At 41.7% G+C, this 14,107-nt stretch overlaps 1 protein-coding gene across 5 annotated transcripts in view; it reads right to left on the bottom strand.

Annotated features, from left to right (window-relative positions):
• LOC123763919 (cytokine receptor) overlaps positions 1-14,107 on the bottom strand; it is a 254,826-nt gene that overhangs the window by 192,576 nt on the left and 48,143 nt on the right. For all 5 annotated transcript variants that reach the window (XM_069329998.1, XM_069329999.1, XM_069330000.1 and 2 more), the window contains one exon: positions 2,676-2,965. The gene's annotated coding sequence lies outside the window, so the exon portion shown is untranslated. The remainder of the gene's footprint in view (positions 1-2,675; positions 2,966-14,107) is intronic.

Raw genomic sequence — 14,107 nt, 5'->3', positions numbered from 1 at the left:
TTCACTGGTTCTCTTCTGCATTTCCTTCCATATCGTTCACTCCAATATTATTATTATTATTTTACGGTGCAAATTTGGGACCTAGCCCTCTAGTAATTTTTCACGTATATATTTATGCATGATGGTTTATCGTGTGTGTTGTGTATGTTCTCTGTATTCCCACTAATTTCAGTAATCTCTCCTAATCTAAAGAGGAAAGCGAGTATCGAACAGTACTCTACGCGGGACAGCACCAGTGATTTGAATAGTACAACCATTGTGTTGGGATCCCTGGATTTGAAGGTTCTCGTAATCCATCCTATCAATTTCCTGGCTGACGCTATATTTCCTTGGTTATGCTAAGCGTTTGGTCGTTAGACCTCATTACTCCCATAATCTTCACGTGTTGCTTTCCTACTAAGGGCAAATTTGGTCGTGTCTTGTATCATGTGTTTAGTTTAAAGTCTTCAGTTTTACCATACCCAAGTACCCGCGTCAGGATTCTGCAAGCATTTACGATTCGTCTTAGAAACCTGTACATTTTCTCTCAATATTTGTCGGCTTTAGTTTCATTTACTGAACAGTTTACGAGCATTGAAACTTCCCAATCAAATAATATTTTTTATAAACAAGTACCTTTGTTTATAACTTAGTACTTCGGAGCTGATTTAATATTGTTTAATACAGTATATATAAACTGCTTAACTGTTTAATATATATGCATAAAGCCGCTAAAGACAGAGAAAAGTCATACAGGTTCGTAAGTACTTGCGTAAGTGTTTGATGAATCCGGTCTCTGGAATTTATCACTGCTAAATATTATGATATTTTCTGCTCTCCAATCGAAATCTTTATAAATAATCAGCTTGTAGTCTGTCTGTCTTCTACAGAAGTAATTTTTTAGCTGATTTTTTGTCTCAGTCTGCAAAACACGACACGAAACTGACGTTTTTGTGTCTATATCTGATATGAGAATTGGAAAAAGCAGCGGTGAAAGGACTGTGCCCAGAGGTACAGAGCTCTGCGCCTTGACTATTTTATTTGATTGACTGTTACTCTTTGCTCTCAGTTTCACAAAATTTAATATACGTCGTCCTATTTTACCTGTTATTACTATAGGCCTCATTTTATGGGCTATCATCTCTGTGGGTCACATTTATCAAATGTCTTTGCGAAGTCTGTGTTTACCACTTCTGTATTCTGTTCTTCTAATGCATCAGTGATTTTGTTACAGCGGTCAAGTAACTGTACAAGGCATGATCTTCCCGCTCTAAATCCACGCTGGCCCGAGTTCTGAAGATTATTCTCCATAAAACTTTAGATCTAACTCGTGATCACCTTCAAACTTTGATGTGGGACGATTGTGCAACTGGTCTATAAATTTTTCCCAATGATTTACCCCTTCCCTTGAGTAGGGGACCAATATCTGCCAATTTAATTAAGCGCTTCTGGGATCTCCCATGTGCCAAAGGTACGTCTGATACCATACTACTTGTGAAGGAGGAAATGTATATGTTTACCTCTCAGAATGTTTGGTAATATGTTTATTTGTGATGTGTGTCTATGTATGTATTAACACGTTGTACTGAATGGGGTGAGAATAGCTTGAGCTACCTCATCCCTTTGTGTGTATTTTACCTCAATAAACTTATTTCAATTTCAATTTCAAATGTGCCAAAGCTTTTTCTCCACACTACATTGAGTTCCTTGTGCTACTGGCACTTTGTATTTGTTTATAAACATTCAGCTCCAAGAGTCTGGGCCCCGGGGTTGATTGCATGAACGTGTTGTCAATTTCTGTCCAAATTTGCAGAGTTCGTGTTGATATTCGATATACTGGTTGGGTTTGGATATCATTCATAAAGAAGATATCCGGATCTTCCACTTGCATGCTGTTTATTGGGGAAGGCGGGGTGTAAAATATATCCTCGTACTGATTTTTTAGGATTTCACTAATTTCATTATCGTCTTGTGTATGAGCCTTCACTTGTAAGTATTGGTCCAAAACTGGCAGGGATTTTTTTTTATTTCGATTTCGTATAGATGAAGAAATATTTTATTGTTCATCTCTTGCATGGCTTTTTGTTCTAATATTGCACTTCTTCAATCTGATACGACCTGCTTCATTCCTTGTTCTATTTCTTTAATCTCCGTTTAAATTATTCTTTCTTTATAGGAATAATCATGTACGCTTTAAGCATATCACTTTTTATTCCTTCTTCTGTAGTGTCGTCTGCATTCTCCTAAGCTGGTCCTTTTCTGACTTAACGCCAAAAAAACTAATAAAAAAAAGTTTCAAACGGACTTTGAATGCTTCGGCAGTTATTTGTTCTATTAAACCAACAACATAGCGAGCCTCACCCTCCCCCTCCTAACACCCCCCCCCCCCACACCCTTTCCAAGCAAGAGTACAAAAAATACCCCAACAGCAGCAGTACGGCGGTGTACCTTACGGGCTCACCATAGCCTGTGCTACATGGACACTTCGTTCTGAGTAGCTAAATCTGAAACAACAACAATTAGTAATTCCAACTCGCCAGCAGGCACCGCTCCTGTGCCCGGGTAAGTCCACTACGGGCTCACCATAGCCCGTGCTACTTTGGAACTTTTGTTCCCACAGTAGCTGTGGGAACATCTGTGGGAAGTGGGAATCTGTAGCTGTGGGAATCTAAAACAATAAACAGTAATTCACTTACCTAACCAGCGGGTTGATGAATGGATGGATAGGCAGCTCCCAGTGGGTCTTTGCTCCTTTGCAGCAGTGGATGATAAGGTTATGTCCACCAACGTCTCCCTCCACACCTCTCTCTCTCTCTCAGCCACACACCAAGTCAACTTTCTCTCTCGTGGTCTGCCTACACGACTCGCTTTCTATTTTAAGCGTTCAAAACTCCCCTTTTCTCTGGGTATATTAAATATTTAATTTACGTATTAACTTACACTTTCACTATACTGTTTATTTATTTTCCTTGTTAACGGCAAATGCCTGTAAAGGGAAGAATATTAGAATTAAAAAAAAATATATACACGAATTTGCAAATATTACTGATAATAGTAAACAATATAATGATAAATACAATTTTAACGGGCTAACAGACACGAAAATTTCAAATCGCGGAATAAAAACTTTATAAAATTTTGAATTACCAGCCCGTGGTGGTGGTGGTGTTGGGCGCGGAAACATTTATTTACTTATTTATTTATATACAAGAAGGTACATTGGGATTGTGAGGATACATAGCATAGTAATAACATTCTTGTAAAGTCTCTAGTACGCGCAGCGTTTCGGGCAGATACGATACGATACAAGGTATGCATGAGCCAAAACAACGAACATCACTAATGGAATAAAGACACACACACACGTACGTGAGACAATCCACTAGGGCTATGAGGCTGGAGGGAATCTTTGTCTCCAGCATTGTCAGTCGCTATGACCAGAATAAATGTTGTTTTCTAGATTCAGAATTAATATTTTGTCTGAACCAGACAGGATAAACTGGGAATAAATATCGGAGGCCGTACAGTGGACAGTCCAATCCACGCCCGTCAACTTCTCCAGCACGCACGCACGCACACGCACGCACACGCACGCGCACACGCACGCACACACGCCCGCGCACACACACGCACGCGCACACACACACCAATCTGTCCTCGCGAATAATACATTGCATTTTGATTTACAAAATCGCTACCAGACAACACATGATGTACTACAAATCACAGTGGTTCACATTCACGTTTTCCGTGAGTGGGACGCTCGATTTGGGTGTTTTAGTATACCATTTTCTGTCCGTTGTGGCACGTAAAGAGGCACTGCAGGCACTATAAGATTGGACCGTGAGGGGGGGGGGGTGAATGTGTTCCATCATATGAGTTCACTTTCTATTCATAAATTCATCTCTTACTTGTGATTTCACTGTGCATAATATTCAACGTCACAGTGAATAAACGAGACACATTATTAGGTGAAAGAACTAGCGGAGGAAGTCTCCGTTAGCCTCCACCAACTTCAGGTGTATTACAGGAGCCTAAAATGCTATGGAAGCCGTTTTACAAATCGATTGAAGGATGAAAGGCGGGACCCAGGAGATGAACTCAATCCCCGCCAACATATCTAGGGGTTCAAAATACAGTCACGCCCGTCAGCGTGGCACGACACACACTCGCTGGTCGTGCCTGCACGGCTAGGAGCCATTGTTCCCTGTGGGCTCTAAATACGCTCACTTATATTATGTATATATATATATATATATATATATATATATATATATATATATATATATATATATATATATATATATAAATACGTAAAGACATGTGGACATACACAGTGGAATGGTCTCCTGCCACGCGAGCCACGCCGCAACCAGTAAACATGTTTTCTAATTGGAATTTTCCATTGAAGCCTAACACCGTTGGACTTCAATGGAATGATTCACTTCTCATTCAACAGAATGAGGAGTGTACTCTAAACATACTTCAGATAAAAACCATCACATGCACGGCTTTCATTTAGTACATTGACGTAAATAAATTCAGATCATTGATTATTTATATTAATATTACCCGAGATTTACCTGAATATACTTATAGCCGAGCCAATACAATCGACCAGATGTGGAAAGCCTTCGTATCACATTTTATACGATACGATTTATATGATATATTTATATATTTTATGTAGGTTATTTAATCACTGCATATATTACCCAAACATATATAACTTACACACACGTTAGCATTCAATGGTCAATAAATCTTGGTGCGTCACGCTCTCGCACCCGGCAAACCACCAAATTTCGATGATGCTAACAGCTGGTGGTCAGGGAATACGTAAATAACGGGCAGGAAAAGCCACAACAATTTCCATGGTTGCATCACTCGTTACCACGAGGCCAATTATACTAGAAATACATCGGTGAGAGAGACTTTTGTTACGTAACCCCCACGCGCCATGCTCGGAGAGCAGCCTAGCCCCCACATACTGACCTCTCCACCACATTCCGACCTATCCTCCAGCCTAACCTCCACACTCCGACCTATCCTCCACACATACCGACCTATCCTCCAGCCTAGCCCCCCCCCCACACTCCGACCTATCCTCCAGCATAGCCCCCCCCACACTGACCTATCCTCCAGCCTAGCCCCCCCCCCCCACACTCCGACCTATCCTCCAGCTTAGCCATCACACACTGACCTATCCTCCAGCCTAGCCGCCACACACTCCGACCTATCCTCCACACTCCGACTTATCCTCCACACATACCGACCTATCCTCCACACCGACCTATCCTCCAGCCTAGCCCCTCACACTCTCCGACCTATCCTCCTGCTTAGATGGTACTTTTTGTAACTATATACACCATCCTCCATATATTGACGTACTGGACAATTAGACAGTAGCAGTTGGTACTATTCACTTTATAAGCATCAGGAAAAAATAAAAGCTAAACACCCGAACTTAAATATGCCTAGGCCTAATATAGCGCATATATGTACTATATTAGGCCTCGGCGTGTATTAGGCCCCATGATGGTTGTATAGGTTTGAAATAGCACTTTCTCTGTAAGTAGCTGACATTGTAACTAAGGTGTGAAGGATAGATGAAATTGTTTATGTAATAATCTAAGATGAGGTATGATAAAAGACCTTTTGTACCCTCTGTAATGCTTTTTGCGCTACCGCTCACAAGATGAGTATAGGGTGCACAATAAACTAGCTGCCTCCGGCGGCAACAATCAAATAAAAAATTTAATCAGTAACAGATACAAAACCTTTTTCGGTTTGCCTAAATTCAATACTAGTACCAAATCCTACTTTCTAATTGTCCCTTATGTCAATATATGTACCATAGTGCACAGTTACTAAAATTACAATCTAAACAGGAGGATAGGCTGCATGCTCAACAACCGAAGCAACATTCAGCTCCTGGATTGGCATTAGACAACTAAAGCCTGTGAAGCTCTTGAGGGTTGATATGGCCACAACAATACTCTGCTTCAAGTACAGTATACTCTCGTCTTGAACACAATTCAAGTCTAAAGTTAACTCTTACTTTAAGATGAACTCTAAGCTTAAGAACTATCCGCTTCTGTATATATATATTATATACAGAAGCGGAATATACCGCAACACTACCAACTTCAAACGGAAGAATCCAGATTAATTGTCGTTCTTGGGGCAACATGTCGTAAACATATGCAACACTTATCAAGTTATTATTTGTGGGAAAAGGAATGGAAGATTTTCAGTTCTATTCTTGGATTTTTACCGATTAATTTTTTACAACGGCTGAATACATTACTTTGCTGCCAAAGTAACCAATGGGAGACTGCTACCTTAGACTAGTCTACGAGAACACGACTTTAAAAATGCTTTCTTGCTTTCAGGGATAATCTGAAAATCGCAATTTATGCTATAGTTGATTAACTATAATCGTGAACACTTGACTAATTCCAAGAACAGGAGACTAGTGTTCATCAAGAGCAAACTGTACAATTTAGGTCACCGACCACAATCATTGTTATTATTGCCCAACATTTAAGAGCACGTTAGCTAAACTGTCAAAATACAAATACAAATATTTATTCAGGTAAAGTACATACATACAGGGTGAGATATAAAAGTTGATGGATTTACAGATAGAGCTAGTACATACAATGCCTAAAGCCACTATTACGCAAAGCGTTTCGGGTTGTCAATGAATGCATAATTATTACAAATATGTACGCGTAATTAGGCTTACAACCGGTGCATGTTGAGAAGACCTCCCTCAACCCCTGACACACCACAGTGAATACCACCATCCCGGAAACACGATCACGGCACCCGGGGATTATCGTAAAAATGGCGGAAGTGTTCCAATTTGCATAGAGTGACGTGACAGATGTACAAGGCACAATGACTAGCAACCTTTAGCTGCGGCGGCAGAGTCGGAAATGGTGGCGACGAAGTAGTAGTTGTTGCTGTTTAAGATTCAGCTACTCTGAACAAAATTTTTGTAAGCAGCACGGGCTACGGTGAGCCCGTCTGTACTCGCCCGGGAGGGGACGAATATACTCCCTATTTTTATTATTATTGTTTGTTTATCCTTAGCGACTACCTGTTGCTTAGTCACAACCTGTCATCAACGTACTCTCTTTTAATGGGGTTGTTAGCTACTCTTCGCTAGCCACTGACCATCTTCGAAAGAGGGTAATTATATACTGTATTTTAATGAAAAAAAATAGTCTTCACCAAATTTACAAACTTACCGGAATATATTGCGTATTTCTTCAAGTGTTAAAAGGATAATTTAGTTAATAGCGGTCTTGTGTTATCGCTGGCTCATGGCCCCCCGATAACGAGGCAGGCCGATGTGTGAATGTAGCATAAATCTTTCAGCAACACTGTTCACACACCTTACGACACACTTTGACGCGACAGCTTCGTCATCTATCCACTCGAGAGGAAATAATGAGAGTATATATCGATAGGATATAATAGACAGACGAGGCGTGAACCTTGGTAATGGGAAGAGGTCGATTCACAAGACGTTTCATCCGGATCTTGGATCACAGAGTCATGCCAGCCACCCCGATGCACGCTAGGTTGGGGCGGGGGTTTTAATCCCACTGCCTGAGAAAGTGAGTCTGACCGAGGCCTGCCAACATGGACGTCTCTGCTCTCCACCGTTGACAGCGGCAGCCTTGGGCAGCTGTGGGTAATTTTTTGAGCCTGTCTTTAGAGTAACACTGTGTCCGTACTGGGTGGGGTATGGATGACATTACATGGGTGATGCCCCAAGGAATATAATTGAAATGTAGGCTATAATCTACATGGTAAATATTAAACCCGTTACAAATCTACAATTAATACAAATCTATGCAAGGGGAAACATAACCACCTAGAGGTTACCTTGAGGTGTTTTCGGGGCTTAGCGTCCACGCGGCCCGGTCGTCGACCAGGCCTTCACACCTACAAGAGGTAAACCATCTTCCTTACCCCTCTCCCATCTGATTCCTGTTAGCAGGCCAAGAGCTTGTATTGTAAGCCAAGATTTTACTTGGAACATGACCCGCCACCTCTTTCGAGGACCGGGCCGCGGGAACACTAAGCCCCGGTTGGTATAAATTCAGCTACTAGTAACAAAAACTTCCACGTAGCACGGGCTATGGTGAGCCCGTAGAGGACTTGCCTGGCACAGGAACGGGGCTGTAACTCCCACTAAGCCCAGAAAACATCTCAAGATGGATCTACGGGATCCAGTAAGTTCAGTAGAACTTCGGTTTCAACCCTTTTACCCTGTCGTAGCTCAGTCGATTAAGGCAGTGTCTGGGATGCTCCCAGACGCAGGTTCGAATCCTCGTCACGGCCCTTGTGGATTTGTTCATCTCAAGATTGCTTCAAGAAGGGGGTGAGGGGGTCCTTCCGTGCAGCGGCAGCACACTAGCCTCGAGGCTGCTGACGGTACAATGGTGACTAAGTATGCACAACATGAGAACTTTTTCATTTACAAATTCATTATTATAATCAATGATTTTATCCTTTACAGTATTATACTATTACACAAATTAGTAATAGCCTCGTAATTATAATTACCATATTTCTACTACAATTAACAATATAATTGTTAAAGAACAAATTCACAAGGGCTGTGATGAGGCTTCAAACCAATGCGCTGGATGTTAATGTAATATAATTGTTGCTGTTGTGATAGGAAGCCTTTGCTTTAGCTTACAGAGGTGCCCCCCCTAGGTCAAATACTGACCTTTACCATGATGCAACCTACAACAGTTGCCTTATCCCCGGGGTACCTATTTAACTGCTCAGGTGAACAGAGGCATCATGTAAGAGGAAAATGGGGACTGAAGCTCCGGCCCCCGACTGAGAATTGAGGATGTAGACCACCGAGTACGAAAGGGAATAATTTAAAAGAGGAGGTAGGAAGTGTGTGCGCGCGTGCGTTTGACTAGGATACCAGGGCGCCGACTGGGTCTTGGCCGCCACCGCCACACTGATTCATCTCTTGACACCAGTATTCACTGTTTCCTGCCACCTGCGGTGACGCGGTTGGCTGGTGGCGGTGCCATTGGTAGTGGTGGTGATGACAGCGGCGGTGGTGATGATAGCGGTGGTGGTGGTAATGGTGATGACCGATACTCTTTCTCTACCACAACGTACAAACGTACCGTCCTAACCTAACCTAACCAGAAACGCACGAACCCAAGCAACCCATCTAGCCTAACCAACCGAGGTATGAAACACGTGGATATTTGTAAACTGATACTAGTCACAAACCGATACTCATCTCAGAACGTCGCATTGGGTTCGCTGTCACAAAGTGGTATTAGTTGATCGGTCAGGTTGTGAAAATATTGGCTGGTAGTGGCGGTGGTTATGGTAGCCTGGTGATGGTTGTAATCGTTAGGCTATGATGGCGATAGTAATAATAATAATGTTTAACAACATTAATGGTGGTTGCGGTAATGATATATTATATATATATATATATATATATATATATATATATATATATATATATATATATATATATATATATATATATATATATATATATATATATATATATATATATTATATACAAGTCTGTCAATACTATCAATAGCACCATCAACATGGCAAAAAAAAGCACCAATTTCCAAAATTTGCTTACTGTAGGTGCAGGCTGCACATGACTAAAGCTGCCGCCCAGTTGGGTGGGTGTGCAGCAAGACTAGTAACTGTGTGACTCACCATAGATATAGAGTGCCTTCTATAGTGACTTGTGAGCCTCTTGTTGAATCACTTGTGATATAAAAAGATTATACAGTATGTGTGTATACGTATTTGTGTAAATGATTGTATATATATGTACATGTATAACATTAACACCAACTAGCTTCAACAGATTGTCACTTGCTTAGCTAAATGAACTATGGAGTTCAGTTCCTGAACAGATTATGTGCCTCTGTAACCCTTTCCACCACTCGCCCTCTAAAAATGATAGCCCATTAGCTACTACCGATGGCATGTGACAATGTAACCATAAACCACACCTGTCCTAGCTTTTAATAGACAATCCTAAGCCTAAATAGGTAGTCTTAAGCCTCATTTAGTACACACATGTACTAAACATAGGAAGTTAGATGTGGTTGTTGCCTTCTTTTTTTAGGCCCTCTACAAAATAGTACAAAACTACAAATCTTGGACATTCATACCTAAATATTCATTTAGGCTGCAACATATATATCAGGTACTTCCATCCATAATTGCTACAGGTACTATTATTTTCGAACGAACTGTTGGTCTATATACTCGCTGCTCCGTTAGCCTTGGTCAGTACAACCTTGTGGAGCCGGTGGCTGAGTGGACAGAACACTGAACACGTTTTCCTGTGGTCCTTGTGTCGATCCCAGGCGCCGGCGAGAAACAATGGGCTCAGCCCCTGCAAGCATAACTATACGAGTAGACACACAATTAAGTCACAACGGAGTTACTTACACCTTGATGCCCCAGTTACCTAACAGTAAATAGGTACCTGGGAGTTAGTCAACTGTCACGGGCTGCTTCCTGGGGGTGGAGGCCTGATCGAGGACCGGGCCGCGGGGACACAAAGTCCCGAAATCATCTCAAGATAACCAAGATACTCCCAGTCACTGGACGATCTCTCCAAGCCCAGCGTCGCTACTGGTCATTCACTCTCCTTAATCCAACACTAGTCTCGACCCCCTTCTAAACCCAGCGCCTAGATTGGTCACTATTTCTCTATCCTATATATATCCAGGACATCCATCCCATAACTGAAGCCCTTTCCGTCCAACACTAGGCGGTCAAAACATTAAATATATAACATTATCGATCATAATGATATCAACACACGACACTTGATTAATGCCACTGAATTATGTCACAGTACTACCCTCAGAAATGAGCAGTAGACCGTTTAGAAATTGCGGTAAGGAGGCGATGGCTTACGCTATTAATTAACCAGTCAAAGGTAGGTGGGTGGTGGTTTGTGATGATTTATCACGTCTTTGAAGAAGTAATAAAGCAATGGGAAGCCAAGGGCTATCTCTCACTTTTGATTAGGTTTAGTCAGATTCTAAAGAAATATGCAGAGCTTGAAAACATCCCATAACTTTAGTTGGGTTATACTGAATCTGTCCTAAGCATGCAATATGTTTACTATGCCTATTGCATTAACATTCAAAAACAGACTCTCGTTTCCTAGGTTCCGAAAGATATTAGGCTAGTATATCTGTATCTAGATATGTACTAGTCAGGTTTACATCACATAGGCTGAACCCAGTAGGCTCAGGAATCTGTACACCAGTTGACTGACAGTCGAGAGGCAGAACCAAAGAGCCAAAGCTCAGCCCCTGCAAGCATAACTATACGAGTACACACACAATTAAGTCACAGTAATGTATGATACAAACACACTGTCCACTGTACCAGTAGGTTATGTGCGTTTCTGCCGAGTCCACAGATTCAATCCCCCAACCACTGTTAAATTTTCTGATAAGACATATGGCTTTCATTACCTTCCATTACGTCCAACCCGCGCGAGTAAGTGAGCCAGAGTGAGGGAGTCAGTAAGTGAGCCAGAGTGAGTGAAGGAGCAAACCAGCCAGCCAGTGAGTGCGTGAGCGAGCGCGCGCGTGCTCGCCTATGAGCCTTGTGTAACTTGGGAGTAACCTTGATCATATTCCCTCCCCCTCCCATTGTCCGTTACCCTGGCTACCCTACTACAGGATTAACTGAGTTTCTTAACATGTTTCCTCTTATTCCTGATTAATATGCCATTATGCTTCACTATCTTTTTGTCTAGTGCTAATACAAGTAAACTACCCGCGAATATACTCATCAATAATACGGAATATACCTACGCTTTACTACTATATACAACTATACGTTAAAATATACAAACTGCAGAACATACGGGGGCCCTCACGGCTAGTGGACAGCGCTCTGGAGTTGTGGTCCTAATGGCCCGGGTTCGATTCCCGGTGGAGGCGGAAACAAATGGGCAGTTTCTTTCACCCTGATGCCCCTGTTCACCTAGCAGTAAATATGTACCTGGGAGTTAAAGAGCTGCTACGTTCTGCTTCCCGAGAATGTGCGCGCGCGTATGTTATATAGGTAGTAGATATAATAAGAGGAAAAATGCATTGATTAGAAAGGCGGGGTCAGAGAGCTAACAGCTCGATTCTCCAGACACAAATAGTAAATTACATGTTGATTTATTTTTAGTTAACAAATTCGTCAAGCTTAGCGTCACGTTACATTCACCTCTAAATGAGGGTGCTGGTACTAGTCATCTATCCGACGACGGCCTTGCCACGCATTAATTATTACTACCGCCTCTTACAATCGACCTTCACAAGGTAAGTCTGGAACAACGACGTATGTGCGTCTTCTCACTTCAAACAACAACGCATTCCTTGACGCAAATGACGTTTTAGTATATATATTAATCATCACCGGCATTCATACCAATTTCCTTTGTTCCGCCCACTTTCTTGAACATAAGAGCGCGCGCCTTGCTGGCCCAGCGCCATCTGTCACTGCTAGATGGCTCGACTTAATAGCTTAAACAGATGGATGGCAGTTAAGATGTATAAATCATCAACAGTGACACGTAACAATCTACTTCCTTGAAACTTTGTCTAATACTCAGTTCTGCTAAGCTGGTTACACAAGGCTTATCTCTCACTCCTACTCTCATCATGCTAAACCCACCCAGCCCAATACGGCGGTTCCCAGATGTGCAAAACACTAATACGACACGTGCTCCGCAAGCAAAAGAAAGTTTGAACACTGGTAATGGTGGTGTCAACTCATGTAAACACCCCACACTGCATCCCTGCAACCCGCCCTCATGCAATGTTCGTCCAAGCTGCCGCCGAACCAGTTGACGCATCCGGAAATTTTTAACACGGCCGTGTATTCAATATCGATATTTTCTTATATATATAAATGCAATATTGTATTAAAATTGTATACAAAGTTAACGTAGGTTAGGTTAAGTTTGGTTATCTTGAGATGATGATTTAACCTAACCTACGTTAACTTTGTATACAATTTTAATACAATATTGCATTTATATATACAAGAAAATATCGATATTGAATACACGGCCGTGTTAAAAATTTACAGGTGCGTCAACTGGTTCGGCGGCAGCTTGGACGAACATTGCTTGAGGGCGGGTTGCAGGGATGCAGTGTGGGGTGTTTACATGAGTTGACAACACCATTACCAGTGTTCAAACTTGACTTCAGGTCAGGCTCGTTAAAGCCGCGGTCATCCCCCCCCCCCTCCTATTCTTAAATGTTTACATATTGTGCATTAAAACAAGTTTGTTCTCGTTTGTATATTAATATTACTATGTATTAAAGCTCATATAGTTGACCTATAGAGCCGGGTGAAGCCTCAAAATAATGCAGAATTTTAAAAGGACCCGAAAAATATAAAAACAGCCCACCCGCATCAATAAAAGTCAAATGTTTAGTTAATCCAGCCGCCAAATCCACTGTAAGAATGAAAGGGTTTACACATGACTTGCCAACCCGTTCTCGGACCATATCCATTCTATCCAGCTGTCAACCCCAAACACGTGTTTAGGTCTCTATTTGTCAATTATTTGTATTTGTAGTACGTGGGTGAAACATTTACAGCGTTGTGGTTCGAACAGAGGACGTGAGCGAAGCACTTGTTCCGGAACTGTTCGGACGCCATCAATTGAGTTGTGTGTAGAGCGGTTTTCATTCATAAACAGGGGGTTTGGCGGGTGTATGGAATCTCTTTTGGCCTGTTAATAAGGACGGGTTGTAAAATCAGCCCGTCTTCACATACAAAGATCAAAGCTCGTTAATCCAGCCGCCAAACCCCGTTCATGAATGAAAAGTGGTTTACACACGACTCAACTGATGACGTCCGAACACTTCCGGAACAAGTGTTTCGCTCACGTCCTCTGTTCGAACCACAATTCTATAAATGATTCACCCACGTACTTCAAATACAAATAATGTCCAACAGCACCTAAACACTTAACCTAACCTACGCCTAACTATACATATAATTTTTATGTATAAAAATGTTAATCTATATACGAAAACAAACAAATTATTAATACACAGTA

Source organism: Procambarus clarkii, chromosome 23, assembly GCF_040958095.1.
Source record: "Procambarus clarkii isolate CNS0578487 chromosome 23, FALCON_Pclarkii_2.0, whole genome shotgun sequence".
In the NCBI taxonomy this organism is placed as follows: Eukaryota; Metazoa; Arthropoda; class Malacostraca; order Decapoda; family Cambaridae; genus Procambarus; species Procambarus clarkii.
The sequence above is the reverse complement of the archived record's forward strand: the minus strand, read 5'-3'. Positions and strand labels throughout refer to the sequence as shown.